Raw genomic sequence first — 17,260 nt, forward strand, 5'->3', positions numbered from 1 at the left:
TTACGTCGATTCATTCCTAACTACGCCGAGATCACAAAGGGTTTTACCCGGTTGTTGAAATATAATACTCCATTCTTTTGGGATGAGATAGCTGACAAATCTTTTGATGCACTGAAACACGCGTTGACCCATGCACCGTTACTACATCCTTCCAACTACAACCAGGACTACTTCTTGTATATTGCCGTCTCGCATTCCACCATTGGAATGGTGTTAGTTTAGGAAGATGAACTCGGTAGTGAACATGTGATATATTACCTTAGTTGCACTTTAAAATACTCACATGTGAGAAATTGGCATTGGCAGCTGTTCAAGCTGTCCAACGTTTTCGTCATTACATCTTACTACGAAAAACTACAGTAATTTCTGATTGCAACCTTATGATCTATATTTTGACCAAACAATTGCTAGGGGGAAAGTACTCCAAATGGATTGTAATCCTGCAGGAGTTCGACTTGGAATTTGAAATATCTAAGTCGAAGAAATCTTTAGTTTTTGTGGAGTTGATGTGTGACTTCCCGCATGCTCACACGGAAACTGTGGCGGAGGAGCCCATTGCGGATGAATCCTTGTTTCTCATCAACACTTTAGATCCATGGTATGGGGATATCATAGTTTATCTCCAGACCCAATCCTTTCGGTCAGAAATTTCAAGGTCAGAATGTCGAAAAATACGATGCTAGTCCCAACAATTCAAAATTATTGGAGCTACACTTTATCGTCGTGGGGCAGACTTTGTTTTCCGATGTTGTTTAACTCATGAGGAAGCTGGAAGGGTTCTAAATGACTGTCACTCTGGAGCGTGTGGCGGTCATATATCTGGGTTTGCCACAGCCCAAAAGATATTGCGCGCTGGCTATTTTTGGCCGTCTTTGTTTAAAGATTGTATTAACGCGGTTCGAAAATGCCACAACTGCCAAATTTTTGATTGAAAGATGCACACTCCACCTGCTCCTCTCCACCCTATAATTGCCGTCGGTCCTTTTGCGAAATGGGGTATCGATTTTATTACATGTAACCCTCACTCGGCTGGGGGGCATGTGTATATCATCCTTGCGGTAGATTATTTTACCAAGTGGGCCGAGGCGATGCCTACATTTGAGGCAGATGGCAAAACTGCTGCGATTTTCGTGTTCAATCATATAATTGCTAGGTTTGGTGTTCCACAAGCGATTATCACTGATCATGGGCGTCATTTTTGAAAAATTATGATGACTTAACTTACAGACCAACTTGGCTTGCGTCATGACAGTTCAACTCCATATTATCCACAGGCTAATGGTCTGGTTGAAGCCATCAACAAAGTTCTAGTCATCATGATCCGACGAATCATTGGGATTCATAGGTCGAATTGGCATAACATGCTATTTTCAGCGCTTTGGGCGTATCGAACCTCAGTAAAAACGTCAACCGGGTTCACTCCTTTCCAACTAGTTTATGGTCTGGAAGCTGTGTTACCCATTGAATGCGAAATCCCGTCATTGCAAATGGCCATCGAATTACTTCCAGCCACTTCCGAAGAGGAAAAACGTTTGTTATACTTGGCTCAGCTAGATGAGAATCGATGTGATGCTGCATTAGCGATTGAAACTCATGCCAAACGTATTAAAGCTCAGTATGATCGAAATGTTACCCCTCGAAATTTTTCGGAAGGAGACCTAGTCTTATTGTACGATCAAGCAAATGATAAATTAGGTGTTGGAAAATTCGTACCCATGTGGCATGGTCCTTATGTTGTTAAGCATAAGCTGGCAAAAGGGGCCTATGAATTGGTAGACTTTGACGGGGTCTCTTTAGGTAAACCCAGAAATGGTCTTTACCTGAAGAGGTATTATGCTTAAATCTGGGTGTGGAGATTTTTAGTTAGGGTTAGTTTTCTTTCTAACTGGTGTGTTTTAGTTTAAAAGTGTGCTTAGCTTAGAGAGTGTTTTTTGTCATTATTCCTGGTTATCTTGATTTTTCTCTTGATATTGCAAATGTCAACGCCTCTCCAAACATACATTGGTTTTGCTGATGGTGCTTGTCGTAATACACGGAACATTTCTTCCGAAGCTTGGGTTATCTATTCACCCTCTGACGAGTTCGTATCTATGCATGGGGTAAGCCTCGGTCAAACAACGAACAACATCCGAGTATAGTGCAGTGATCGAGTTATTATCTAAATCTATTTCATTTGGGATTCGGAGTTTGATAGTGAGGTTAGATTCTGAACTCGTTGTATTACAGCTTAATAGAATATATGCCATTAGAAATCCAGTGTTATTGAGATTATTTTTTAGAGTTCGTCTCTTGGAACGTGAATTTGACTATATTGAATATCAGCATATTCCAAGATATTTAAATACATTAGAAGACGCAATTGCTTCTCGAATGTTAAGTAGACATTTTCAATAATCATACAAGTAAATTTGAAAACATTCCATAACATGTTTTACAAGATAAGCCAGTAATAGTGATATAGTATAGCATAGAAGTGTGTCAAATATACATCGTCTTTGATCATAGGTTGAAAAACACCTTATGATCGGAAAAAATGATAGTACAAAAAGCAAAAAATGTCATATGTGTCTACAATAGGCGATCATCCTATCACTGGTGATGATCACGATAAGAAACCACTGTACAGGCCACCTTACAAAGGAACCTCCAGAAAGGTCCCAGGACCCCAATCACATAGCGTTGTAGCCTAAGAGGAATGTCATCTATGCTGGTCTCTGGAATGTCTACTGTCAAACGCTCTAGATGGCTCTCCAATTCGGCCAAGGTCTCTGTGGATTCGTCCTGTGGGGCTGGTGCTGCTGCAGCTGGTTGTTTCCTCTCATAGGGCCGGAGAGTGGCTGGTTGCCATGGACCTACATCTGCATTTAAAACTTTTACTATCAATTTTGGGACGAGATAAAAACAAAAAAAAAAAAAATTAGAAAATGTTGAAAATGATTTTACCTGAGTCATCCCATTGCTCTCCTGGTGGAAGAGCCATGTCTGGGTCACCACGATAATCTACCCCAGCATAAGGAAAGTCCTGAATAGCAAAAATTTGGTTCTCCAACCAATGAAAATGCTCAGGAGTGAATCGAACGACTTATGTCCCCTCCTCAGGTTGACGGGCCATAACTGCAACCCAACGCATCAGTTTGGGCTCTCGGGGAAGTCCAGCTCCAACAGTGGGATGCTGTGGGACCAACATTGGGACCCTCTCCAGACCAAAGCTGACGACTAAAGCACCATATCCAAAGGTCTTCAATTGTCCGTTCTTTGCTCTAGTCAGTTGGCCTTTTATATTAGCCAACACGGCATCGCACCAGTTGAAGATGGTGCCTTGAAAGCAGTCTACTGCCATCCGCATTTGGGATCTAGTGGCTATATGTAGTGTTGTGCTTCCGCAGAGCCTGGTAACAGTAAATGCAATCACTTTCAGTTCAGGAAGGGATATGGTTTTGATATCTATCCCTTTGTCTCTAGTTTGGTCGTTGCAAAACTCTAGCCGAAGGCTATCGACAGACTGGCCACCTGGCCTAGTCCCGAATAGAGTCAAATGTTCACCTCTCTTAGGCAAGCTAGTCAAGAAGTAAATGTCTTCCAGCTCCATTTCGAGCTGGTGACCACCAATAAAGAAGCATTGGTCCTGTATGCTCCACCTGTCTACCAGCCACTGCAAAAAGTCCACCTGGGCCCTCATGCCAGGTATGGCCTAGAATTTGTATAAGCCACACGCCTTCAATGCATCAATCGAAGGTTGATGATTAATCGTGGCAAGATCTACATCCTCATGCTCCCGTTCTCGCCAATCAAGCATGATGTATACCCTACATTCAATAAAAAGGCGAATTAGAATATCTAAAACCAAAATTTTTGGGTGGAATTTGAGAAATTTAGGTTTAAAAACCCTTGCTGTGGGGACCGCAACCTCTCTGTTAGAGATAGTGAGTGGGTCCGCACTTTGTCTTCATGGCAGGTGTGGACCCCTGACTTTTTTCCTTTTACGAAAAAGTCGGGGTCTGCAGGTTACCTGTGCCATGCCTGCAGGCCCCCATGCGCGGGTTTCTAACCTAAAAATTCCTTAAAAAATGAAATCAAAGCCTAAAAACAAATTTGAAATGGATGAAATGAAAGAGTAGGATGATGTAGATTACCTGGAGGAGACGGCGTTCGATTTCAACAGATGGATTTTCCGCAATCTTCACGGGAAGTTTATGACCAAAAGCTCTATTTTCTCACTATGAAGTCAAATGGTAAAAATGAATTTACAAAAGCCCTTTTTATAAGATTTTTTGAATAAATGAGTTTTAATTTGTTTATTTTTCACTTTAAAGAGGTAACTTTTGCAGCATTTTTGTCTATTTTAAACAGGTATGAGTAATGTTTGAGTTTTTGTGCAGGATAACGGATTTTTCAGGCAAAATTGGTCATTTTCGACAAAAAACATTAGAGTCACCTTTAAGCTCTTTTCTGACTCCTAAAACATGAAAAGATTGCCGAATTTTTTCTTTTTAAACTCGTTAAAATGGAACTAAAAAGATGGTCCACTTACAGCCCTTTTCTGACCATAAAAAGATGAAAAGATTGCCGGGATTTTGTCGTTTCAAATTCAATATTGGTTATAAAACGATGTGTCATTGATCGCTTTTTTACTTTTTCAGATCATAGGCACTAATTATGAAAAGTAATCCTTGGTCGTAATGATCAAGCGGTTCTCTCAAGTATTATTTTATACTTTTTCGGGCTTGAAAGACACAAATTTACGAAAAATGACAACCACGAAGTTTTCTTAAGTTTTTTCAGACTCTCTAAAATTAAAAAACACCGAGTTTCTCCTATACTGGACTCGTTAAAATTTAAAAGTAAAGGACCTGTTCAATTACAAACAGGAACGGACCACTCCTTCTTAGGGTTCGAATTTAAACTAAGTTGGTCTCATCCGAAGGATGAGCTTATAATCAAGCAAATGTTATCCTCCTCAAGCTTGTCAAAAATAAAGAGGTACTTGCCAAAAATGGTGGGGGAAAGAGAGAAAGATTAGCCTGTTTGTCATACTTTGTAACCACTCTTGAACATGACACTTTTATTCGCCTGGGTTGGGAAATCCTTTGCCTAACAATTGATCAAACCATATTGAAAGTCTTTAGCTGGTTTCTGGGTATTAACTTTGGGTCAATTGTCACCAAACCATCTGTTGTGTCGTTATGTGTTCAAGAGGACAGTGCAAATAAATCATTCATCTGCAAAATATTTGTCATCCATCTTAACCATCCCTGAGTCAGTCCTTGCAACTAAATTTCTTCAAACTTGATCTATGATTTCGTGTTGTGGGCTTGCCTACGATGGATCGCTTTCTATCGACTTCAGCTCATTGAAAGGTGATCTAGAAATCGTCAGTACCTTGGGATCTGCATGCCTCAATGGCAGGTTTCTCGCCTTCGATGATAGGTTGCATCATTGACCTTCGATCAAAGGAATCCGTGACATGTTCGACATCAACACATCTATTCACATTTCATGGATTGTACTGAGTACTTTGAGAGCCATTGACATTACTGGTGGTTTCTCTCGCACTTGTTAACATTTTACATCATTGACTGGTAATCAAGTGGTTTCTACCATGTTTGACTTCGACACATTCATTCACATGGTTAGAATCGTACTATTTCGGGAAGTAGAAATCAAGACCCTGGATCTAGTTTCCACCATCCAGGCTGCGAGGAATTTTGTATTTATTATACAGTGGACTATTTATAAACAAATGGCTGCGTCCATACTGTGTCTACATGTGTCTATACTTGTGATGTATTACAAGATCATTCCTATATCAGAGCAATAGTTAGTTTTCTAGTTAGTTTTGATCTGAGTATGGGAATGCCTACCTTAGCGATGATATGCTCTCATATATATATTTTGCATTGAATGTTTTTACAGGTTCCAACCGGGCTCTCCACAAGATGATCCTCGAAATGATAAAGTACTTCACTCTTCTTAGATGATAAATGAAATCCTCATCTACTACAAACTTCGCACTTTAGGGGGCAATCTGTTACACAAAATATTGTCACCATGACTATTTGCAGTCAGTATGGGTCTATCATCATTCATACTGTCCTCCTAAGCAAGTCTCAAACCTCAGCTCTTCATGTCAAGCTTTGAAAATGAGAGAAAGACTTTGAAAATCAATAAAGCTCTGGTTCCACACTTTCTCTCACTATTGCATGCGGTCCCGCACCCCTTGTTCATGTTACCTGCGGACCTTCCCACTTTGTATCTAAAGGAGTGGGTGCGGACCCCTGTGAAAGTCAAAAAGGCGCAAGTTTATTCTTAAAAACTCACTTTGGGTTAATTCTAGATGATTCTAGAAGGAATCTTGACGTGGATGGTTCGCTCCTAGGTGGTTCATGTATCCCAAAAGTGAAGGAGCTAATCCCTTGATGAGAGGAGCTTATCCCTTTGAAGGAGGGCTTTATCCCTTTGAAGGAGGGCCTAATAACTTCCCTCCATTGCACTATAAATTAAGGCATTGGGCTGGTTGCTAGGTTGGTTAGAAGCCGAACATTTTTGAGGGTAAATGTTGTTGGAATTGAGACTTCCTAGTTAAGCTTGAGAGGAGAGATCACATACCTTTTGGCTTCATTGGGAAGAGAGTGAAACTTGTCAAAGTAGAGGAGACTTCTTGCTGGACCCTGGGAGGAGCTTGTACAACATCAAGGCATAAGGTTGTAAAGTTCTTCTTTGATTTAAGTTAATACAATCAGATTCATTTTTCTCAACAAATTGTCTTATGTGATTTGTTTCATGAATTCCTTGATCATCATGATAAGTATGCTTCATTATATTGGCTTTTCAGGTGCTATTTAATTTGTGTGCTTGTTTGTGTTTACAGATTCTCTACAAGGGATCTCATTTGGATCAATGGAGCGAGGCTTCCACAAACTTGCATTGGACCCAAGGTAGGCCTAAAACACTTGTTTGCCTTTATTTATAAATTGCATATTTAGAGAAAGATAGAATTTTTTTGGTTTGCTTGTTGCTAGATATCATTAGATACTAGGGAGGTCGATATCGTCTGCAAGAATGACTCATCCGGCCGACAAGGGTGGTCACTTTACCAAGGAGGCTAATACGTGGTTATTTCAGGTTTTTTGGACAAATTTTAGAACAAAGCCAAGCAATTATGAGCCAGGTGACAGCCAAGCATGAGCAAGCAAGGGTGAGGATTCGTAGGAAAGGTTGTCTTTTGCAATAAATGGCCCTTCCTTGAAATCTCCACCCTCAACTCGGAGCTCAGCAGGCCACCAAAACGAATCCTAAAGGCAGTCGAGCAACTTTGTGAAGAGTGACTGTTTATTGTTCAGTTTGAACAGCCGAGCCCCTTAAGTTAAGGAGGGCTGCTAGGACCATCATAGGGCATAAATAGGAAGGCTTCAGCCTTCGTAGTTTACTTTTTGGAGCTGTTGGGTTTTGCACTATAGTGCTATCATTATCTCAGCTCATTTTTAGCTATTGCTGTATAACTTTCTTGTGATATGATTATTTTTGAGTAATGAAAAGCAGCTTTACTTGGCATCAATTATGAGTTTTTCGTAGGAGCCTATAGCTCTTGGGGTTGGGCCCAACCCACGTGCCAAGGCTTCCTTTATGTATTGTTATTTGCTTTTTATGTCTTTGCAAAATAATTTATGTTAAGTAGATTAAAATCTTGCTGATTATCTAGGTCATTGTTGATGATTAGAAAGGCTTTTTATGTTCAGATTGAGTTGATAGGTTATTAACAGGGAAGATATCCAGAAAAATGCCATCAAGGACCTCTGATCTCACCTCTCCCTCAGTGGGATCATGAGCTGGGACAAAGGAGACCTTGCTGCCAACAAAAACACTGTCATTGCCTCACCATGCAATCATTAGTGTTAGACTCTCATTTGCAGAAGTTGATACCAGTTGTGGTTAAGCATTCAGATTCATGATTGCGTAGTTTGCATAACTATTTCATGTAATTTCATTGCAAATAAACTTATGTTCATTACCTTTGCTGTTACTTAGGCTAGATTAGAATAAAGTAGCTAGGTCATCGGTTTTTTCAAGTCATTGTTTGTTCAGTTAGAGAAGAAACTTGCAGAGCACCTGTAACACCTATCCATCTACCTATACTCCATCAATCCCAGCTGCTCCATCCCCTACCTCTGATTCTTGCCTCATATTTGCTACACCTTGACTTAGTTTCCATATTTTTGTGCAACATTGCTCCACTTCTCCTTGAACAAATCCAGCCATCCTCATCTCTCCTCAGCTCCACCACCAAGTCCTGGACCTCCTCATACCCTTATCCTACCTCCATACTCACTCCTTCACCTTTCTCTCTCCATCCACCCCCCAAAATCCTCTTTTCGGAACATCCTTTAGAACCCCTACAGACTTCCTGTAGAAGCTCACAAACGTGGTTTCTTGATAGCCAAACTTTGTGAAACTCTCTGGAAGGGTGCTAGGGACCCCTTAGGCCCTCTTCGAACCTTCCCAACCTTTTGCAAGAATTTCCTCTCGCAAATCCACCTCTGCACAGTCAAAAACCAGTTAAAAGCACATGCATGATAATTTTGACAACTTATCCAAAAATACAAAAAGATGTTTTTCTCAGATGTTACTGTAGAAGCAGCTTAGACACATGCATTTTACCTTCCTAGAAGTCAATGTCATCTCTTTCAGTAGCTTGCATCCTCTTTCTTGCATCAGTAGGGCTAGCTGGTAAAATTAGGGTTTGCTAGGGTTTACGTTTCCTTTCAGCTTTCCAGTTTCTTTCTGCAAGTAGATCAACCTTCTTTGAGTTAGCTTTTGTCCATCAGTTAAAAAGATTCTTCTCAGAGCTCATAGAAGTTGGCTTAAGCTCCTAGCGGACTTGTGCCAGCTGACCAAGTGACAGCTGCGGCAAGAGCTAGTACTTGTGCATACAACACCATCGCTTCCAAGTTTATTACGAACTACTGGTTGATAAAAGTAAAGAAGGGAGTCCCAGGAGTTGCAGCATGATTGCTGCAATACTAGAGCCCACCATCTTTTTGGCGCCGTTTCTGGGGAAGCGTCAGAGTATTTGTAATTGCTGCTTTTCTTCTATTTTTTTACTCCAACCTTCTGCTAAGTAGTTTATTTCAGTTCCATTCTGCAATTTCATTTCTGCAAAAGTAAATTAGACATTTCTTGCTTTCATAGATTAGCCTTTCAATTCCACAATTTCAATTCTGCAAGCGTAGAATAGCATTTCAATTCTGCAAGCGTAGTCTAGCATTTCATTCCTGCAATTTGATTTCAGCAAAATAGATTAGTCCTTTCCTGCTTTCATTTCAATTCTGCATTTTCATTTCCGCAAGATAGATTTTAGTTAGTTGCAATTCCATCTGTTTCAATTTTGCAGGTACAAGTAGAAAAAAGCAAAAGAAACCAAAAATCTTTTCATGCCTCATAGGAACATAGATAATACCGAAAAATTCCTACCCAACACCGCCACCACTTCACTGAGTCACCCTTCTCACTTCTTTGGTGGCAGTGACCCAGAAGAACCTATAGGTGAACCTCCTGAGATATACGAAGATCCTATAACAGAAGAAGAGCAAGAAAACATTCCTTTTGAGACCATGGCTGAAAACAAAAATGGTAGAGAAGATGATGAGAGAATAGAAGGTACCTTCCCCATCCGAGAGACCAACGGGGACATGAAGATGAAAAACATACAGCCTTACCTCATTTCCATGGATTGACCACTGAAGACCCTGATACCTTCCTGTTTGAGTTTGTTGTCCTTTGTCGAACTTATGACTATGCTGAAGACGAGCAAAAGTTGAAACTCTTTCCCTCTACCCTCAAGGATGCAGCATTACGCTGGTTCATGGGGTTACCTGGAAACAGTATCACCACTTGGGCTCAGATGCAGCAAGCCTTTAACAACAAATACTGGAACTACTGTAGGTCGAAGGAAAAAAAGGGAGAAATCTTCCAGATGACCATGGGAAATGATGAGTCCTTAGAAGACTATGAGGAAAGGTTCCAACTTAGCTACAAACGGGCCAGGTGCACACTTGACCCTGAATCTCTAAAGTTGGTTCTGCTCTGAGGAGTCCCTTAAGACCTTTTAGATACCCTCCATTTGCTAGCTAAAGGGGACATCTACCAACTACCTTATGAAGACATAAAGACTGTGTTTAGAAACCATTCTAGGGTAGCCAGGAAAAGAGGTAGGGGGAATCCGCTTTCAGCTAGTATCGCCTTCTCTAAGCATGAGTTTTCTAATCAGATGGAAGACCTCAAAAGTGAGGTGAGACAGAAAATTGCCATGCAACTTGATACTTTCCGAATCCAACAAAAGAAAGAGGAAGCTGATAGGGCTTTGGCCATTTTCTATCCCAGATGTACGAGGAAGCACCCTAAGAATGAGTGTCCATTGCACTTAGTAGAGGTATGTTTCGTTTGTGAGGAAGACCACCCCACAAACCAATGCCCAACCTTACCTGGATTTAAAGCCATGTACCAAGGGACTGAGGAAACCACTGAACCTCTCAACCTCCTCAACCAAAGGAGGCTGCATGGGCCCAGACCTTACCAGCAGGGGATGCAAGGGACATCCCAAGCTTATTATAACCCCAACCAATCTGCTCACATACCTTCTTAGGCTCCCCCTGCTCATCCTTCCTAGTCCGCACCTCCTCCGTGGTCTTATCCATCTCAATACCATACTCAACCCACTGCTCATTCGTTTCACTCACATGTCCAGCCACAACCTCAGTGGAATGCACCTCAACCGGGCTAGAGGCCCCAATACAACTCTCCTCCCGCCATTCTGCCTCCACCACCGGCTTAGCCACAACCATTACCTCCCACTCCTCCAAGACAACCCCAAATGCCTGCTCAACTGAACCAGAATCCCAACAACAGACAGGCCCAGCAGGTATACACTGGGGAGACAACATGCCCTACCTATGCTGTGGAGATCCAGGAGATCAACCTGCGATTTGGGAATGTCCTTCTAGATCGCCAACCCCCTACCCCGAAGGATGAGGAAGAGAAACAGGAAAGTGAACCCAAAGCCATCCCACCCTTTCCTGAGCAACTAACGGTAACCCTGCAACGAAACCCAGAGGAGACTGAACTTCTGGGAGAACTTAAATAGTTGTGTGTGAAAATACCACTTCTCCAGGCCATAAAAGATGTACCGATATACAACAAATTGATTAATGAGAAGTGTTTCAGGCACCCAGGCAGGCGAAAGAGAGATGCCTCGACTATCAATGTCATAGGACAACTGTCCAATCTAATGTTGGGGCAAGTAATCTGTCCAAGGTATTTGGACCCTGGGAGTCCTGTAGTTGATGTCCACATCAATGGCACCATAATCCCCCATACCTTGATTGATCTAGGTGCTACCATTAATGTGATGACTAGGGACACCATGCTTAAACTCAACCTTCAGAGTTCCTTAAGAAAGATCTCGACAGTCTTGCAGTTAGCAGATCGCTCCACTGTGACTCTCGAAGGGATTATGGAAGATGTCTTGGTCTCTGTTGACTCTTGGGAGTACCCTGCTGACTTATTGGTCCTTCAGCCAAAGGAAAAGCTCACTGAATACCCCCTCATTTTGGGAAGGCCCTGGTTAGCCACTGCGAATGCTTACATCAGTTGTCGAGCTGGAAGCATGACCATCAAGAATGGGCCTATGTCCAAACAGCTAGTTCTATACCCTCTTGCCCAACCTCTGCTAGAACATGAATTACCACTCTGGTTGGAAGAGGGAGATGAGGATGAGGTCTACTCTGCACCATTGTGCACAGTGGAAACCACCAGGGGAGGCCCTCAAACCGAGGATGACTTGATTGAGAATTTGATTCAAATTCCACCTCCCAGTGCACTGTCCTTAGAGCAGTTGGTGGAAGATACCCAAGCCAACGCTTTAGTGGACCTCTGTGTGACCGATCCGACCTCTCCCAGAGTTAAGAATGTGGAATTTGGCCCCAAAAGAACCTTAAAGATCAGCTCCTCCCTATCTCCCTCCCAGGAGAAGGAGCTGTGTAGCTTACTGAACAGTCATCTAGATGCTTTCGCCTGGAGCTATAAGGAGATGAAATGAGTCCACCCTTCGGTCTGTACCCATCACATTTACATTAAAGAAGATTGTAAACCAGTCAGGCAACCTCAGAGGAGAATGAATCCAGCCCTTAAAGACATTGTCAAAGAAGAATTTCAAAAATTGTTGGATGCAAGATTCATCTACCCCATCTCCGATAGTGAGTGGGTCTCACCTCTAGTGCTTGTGCCCAAGAAGAATGGGAAGTGGAGAATCTGTGTAGATTACCGAGAACTTAACAAAGCCACCAAGAAAGACCATTTCCCTTTGCCTTTCATAGATCAAGTGTTGGATGGACTGGTAGGGAAGAAGTTCTTCTCTTTCCTAAATAGGTTCAACGGGTATAACCAGATCTAAATCAGCCCGAAGGACCAAGATAAAACCACCTTCACTTTTCCATGGGGTACCTTTGCCTACTGAGTCCTTCCCTTTGGGCTATGCAATGCTCCTACTACTTTCCAGAGAGCAGTATTGAGCATATTTTATGAGTTGGCCCACGATTCGATAGAAATCTATATGGATGACTTTACTCCTTCTGGGTCCAACTTCCGAGAAGCATTGACTAACCTGGGAAAAGTATTAGCCAAGTGTATTGAGATGAACCTGTCCGTCAGTCCCGCAAAATGAGAATTCCTGATGACTGAAGGGACTGTGCTAGGTCATACAATTTCCCAGCAAGGATTACAGGTGGATCCTAACAAGATTGCTATCATCCAGAAGGTCCCACCTCCTCAAAAGGTGAGAGATGTTCGAAGTTTCCTAGGCTTAGCAGGATATTATAGAAGATTCATTAAAGATTTTAGTAAGCTAGCCTCGCCATTGTTTGGTCTCTTAGGGAAAGATGTTGAGTTCAAATGGATTGACGACTATCAAGGGGCTCTGGAAGAGTTGAAAGATAAGCTAATGTTCGCCCCGATCTTAAGAGGTCCAAACTGGGCCCTACCTTTCCACATCCACACTGATGCCTCAAACAAAGCCATAGGGGCAGCCTTAGGACAAGTTGAGGAGAAACTACCATATGCCATATACTTCGTCAACAAAAGCCTGTCCAAGGCAGAAATGAACTATACGGTAATCGAGAAAGAATTCCTAGCTGTAGTACATTCCCTAAACAAGTTCAGACACTACATCACTGGTTATCAAACATTAGTACACACTGATCATGCTGTGATTAGATATTTAATGAATAAGCATGATATCAATGCTCGTATCATTAGATGGTTACTTTTGTTGCAACAATTTGATTTGACTATTGTCGACAAGCCAGGTAAAGAAAATGTTGTTGCTGACTTCTTGTCTAGATTAGATTTGTCTGCAGGTGAAGAAGAGACAGTGGACGACCAGATGCCAGATGAACATCTGTTTTCTATCTCAATACTCTCTCCATGGTTTGCTGATATAGCGAATTACTTGGTCTCAACACAGTTCCCTCCACATCTATCCTCAAAGGAGAAGAGCAGAATTGTGAGGAAGAGTGCCCCGTTCACTTGGATCGGGGGCAACCTGTTCAAACATGGCCCAGATCAGATCTTGAGGTGTTGTGTTAGGGAGGAGGAAGTCTTTGACATCCTCCTAACCTGTCACGATGGGCCTTGTAGAGGCCACTTTGCAGCAAAAGGGATTGCCTTCAAAATTCTACAGGCAGGCTACTATTGGCCTACTCTTCACCAAGATGTCAAAAGATACATCAGCCAGTGTGACCGATGTCAGAGGATGGGGAAACTGACTCCAAGAGATGAAATGCCTCTCCAACCTCAAGTGACCTTCGAGCCATTTGAGAAGTGGGGCATGGATTTTGTGGGTCCTATCAACCCTCCTTCAAAGCAAAGGTCTTACATCATTGTGTGCACCGACTATCTGACAAAGTGGGCAGAAACAAAGGCAATCAAAGCAGCAAAAGAAGAAAAGGTGGTTGAGTTTTTAAGGGAAAATATCTTCTACAAGTTTGGCTACCCAAGAGAGTTAGTCACCGCTCAAGGAAGCCAGTTCACCTCTAACCTGATTGAAGACTTTCTCACTCATCACAAGATCAAGCACAGGACTTCCACTCCATATCATCCACAAGAAAATGGGTAGGTGGAAGTCACTAATAGAGCATTGGAAGGGATTTTGACTAAGGTGGTGAGCAGCAGTAGAAAGGTTGGGCAGATCGCCTGGTTGAGGCCACCTGGGCCTACAACACCACTTGGAAGACTACAATAGGTTTCACACCTTATGAGCTGGTCTACGGGAAGAAAGCTCTGTTGTCCATAGAGTTCGAGTACAACACATTGAGGGTGGCAGCTCAGCTGGACTTCTATCTCAGCCATGCTCAACGTGACAGATTACTGCAGTTGAATGGATTAGATGAACACAGAATGCAGGCCCTCCTCCACTCAGAAGTAGTTCAACTCTAGAGGAAGATATGGCATGACCGGCACCTTAGTGAAAAGCAATTCCAACCGGGAGATTGGGCGCTGCTGTATGATTCAAGATACAAGGATTTCAAAGGGAAGCTGAGGAAAAGATGGTTAGGACCGTATACAGTGGAAAAATGCAATGACAATGGTTCAGTCCTTATCAGGACCATTGATGAAGAAGCCATCCCCATGCTTGTCAATGGGCATCGATTGAAAATCTACAAGAAACCCCTTTCAAGGCAAGAGTTCATTGAAACTTTGGAAAAATCAGTGTTGGTAGTAGAGCAGGGCTCTCCCTCTATTCCACCCACACCTTGATCATAAAAAAAAAAAAAAAGGGAATAAAAATATCCTTGGGTGAAAACCTCTCTGAGGCGCCTAGGGCAGATAGTGAGGGTGAAAACCTCATGGAGACGCCTCAGCTATCTCTCAAAAACTAAAGAAATGGAATAAAAAAAGAATTAAAAAAAAAAAGATCCTTGGGTGAAAACCTCTCTGAGGCGCCCAGGGCAGATAGTGGGGGTGAAAACCTCATGGAGGCGCCCTAGTCGTCTCTAAAATAAAAAAGATAAAAAAGAAAGAAAAAGGAAAAAGAAACATGCCTAATCTCTGTAAAATTATTGCTGGTTGCAGGGAATACATTGCAGATAAAGAAGGTCACGCAAAATGAGGACATGGATCCGTACCAGGCTACAGGACATCCTTACAGACACTCCCTCCATAGCCACTCACTTTTCCCGGGATTTGATCACATTCAGGTCGAGATTCCACCTCCTATAGGAAGTTCTGGGCTTTCTACAGGTTGTTCTGCATTTCTACAGGAAACATCCTGTAGAGCCTTCGGGCAGGACAAATTCGATTTTGGAAGGGGATTTGAAGCTTGGAGTCTATTGGTTAGGCCTGCAGCCACCCCTCTCTTCCATCCATCACTTGTTTCATCTCTTTCCACCGCCATTGCAACCACCTGGTTATGTGTTCCTGCAGTCATACAAGAAATCCTGTTTTCTTCAGATGGATAGAAAATTTTCCAGTGACAAATTAAGCAGCGAAGACCCGCAACTCTACCTGTTCAAAGTTCCATCTAGACTCTTCATCAGCGAAGTTAGCCCTGCTCATTTAGCCTACATCCCAGGAGGAGAAGCAGCTACAGGACATCCTACAGGAGTCCTGTAGCCGCTGATCCCTCTAGAACACACACTCTAGAGGCAGGGGCAGCCGAAACCAACAAAAAGGAAAGATGTAAAAAGGCTCCTCCTGGACGTGAAGACATCCTCGACGGCTGAAACCAAACACCACCTATGCATGCAGCGTTGCCAACCGAGGATCGGGTTCCAAAGCCGTGAATACAACATCAACCAATGACAGAAGGAGTTCCAGCACTTGTGCACGAAGCAGCAACGAGCGAAGTAGTCGTTCCAAGTCCCAAAACCTGCAAAACACGTCCACGGCCACACAGGTAAGTGTCTAACCTTATTTGTCAAATTGCATAGACTATATTCCGAAAACTACATGTCTGTGAAATGGTTCGGATTGAACAAATTCGGTGGCTAGTCAACTGGCCACCCACAATTAGTCAAATGGCTTCGTGGGATCCGAACAAGCTCGGTTACGTTCGAATTCGCCAACGAGACGTGCGGCCGACACGTGGGAAGTGTCCAGTTGGGGAGAATCGGCGGGATTGGTAGGGTGGTGACGGTTAATGGCAGAGGAAAGGTAATGGCGGTCAGATACACGCAGAGGAATGATGGCCGTGACGTTGGCTAACGGATCGGCCTGGCCACCTCACCCCCCACCATGAATTGTGCAGTAATTCAAAAATGCTCGGCCGAAGAACTCACGTTAACCACTGTTCATTTACACTTGCAACTGTTCTCAGCGAAGTATGCATCCTCCTCCTCCGCAGTCTGTTAACCCGAGCTTCTCGGCCTATTTCAAAATTCTCCCGCGTCCCAGGCTTGTTCAGAAGCGTCGTAACATCCTCCAGAAGCCGGCAAAGCATTCTACAGGAAGAAGCTCTACAGGAAACACAGCGTAGCCTTCCGGAGCGGAAAAGTCTGGACTTTCCTTCGTCAAAATTGGAGTTTCGAAGAGAGGTAGGCTCAAAAACACCCTTCCAATGCATGGTATATGTCAAAAACATGGTGAATTGAGCTGTCTTGAATTGGAGGGTTAGAGACAAGTCTGCCTGTGAGTCAAAATAACAGTTTACTTGTGGTTGCATGAAATTTCTTCGTTGGTTTTGCGTCCAAGTTTTTCTCCACGGTTCCTGGAAAAATTCCTCTTGTAGAAAAGTTAAAGCACTGTCCGGGCTAACCTGTGTAGGAAAAATGTGAATTTTACATGGTTATATGTATGCTAGGGGTGGAAATTGAGCTCTGCACTCTGTCTGGGGAAACCCAAGTCTTCCTTCTGTACACGGACAGTCGAGTTTTTAAAACCAGGGAATTGGTGCAAGGTTAAAACATAAACACCTGAGGGATACTGTCTTCAAGTTCGAAGAAGGAAACCATAAAATAGCAAGTCCTCTCTGCTCAGAGCACAAAACAGAGCACTCTCACCATGCCAGGGGGGTTTATCAGGAAGGAACCCTCGGATTCCAGGAAATTGCGTGAACATCCCGAGGTGGTGAACCTCTTCACCCGTGCCAATTGGATGACCTTTTGTGACAGAATTCAAGGTCATGACGATGAGGTAACAGAGGAGTTCTTAATGTCCCTGCAGCCTAAATCAAAGACACTGGCCACTGTGAATTTCAGAGGGTTGACCCTAAAGC

The 17,260-nt window shown here is 42.9% G+C and overlaps 1 pseudogene; it reads right to left on the reverse strand.

Annotated features, from left to right (window-relative positions):
- LOC149179906 (protein trichome birefringence-like 11) overlaps positions 1–16,609 on the reverse strand; it is a 34,194-nt pseudogene extending 17,585 nt beyond the window's left edge.
- Positions 16,610–17,260: the final 651 nt, after the last annotated feature.

The sequence above is a fragment of the Pinus tabuliformis genome, chromosome 3_2 (genome assembly GCF_031772625.1).
Source record: "Pinus tabuliformis cultivar Carrire ecotype Pingquan chromosome 3_2, CPIR1, whole genome shotgun sequence".
Classification (NCBI taxonomy): domain Eukaryota; kingdom Viridiplantae; phylum Streptophyta; class Pinopsida; order Pinales; family Pinaceae; genus Pinus; species Pinus tabuliformis.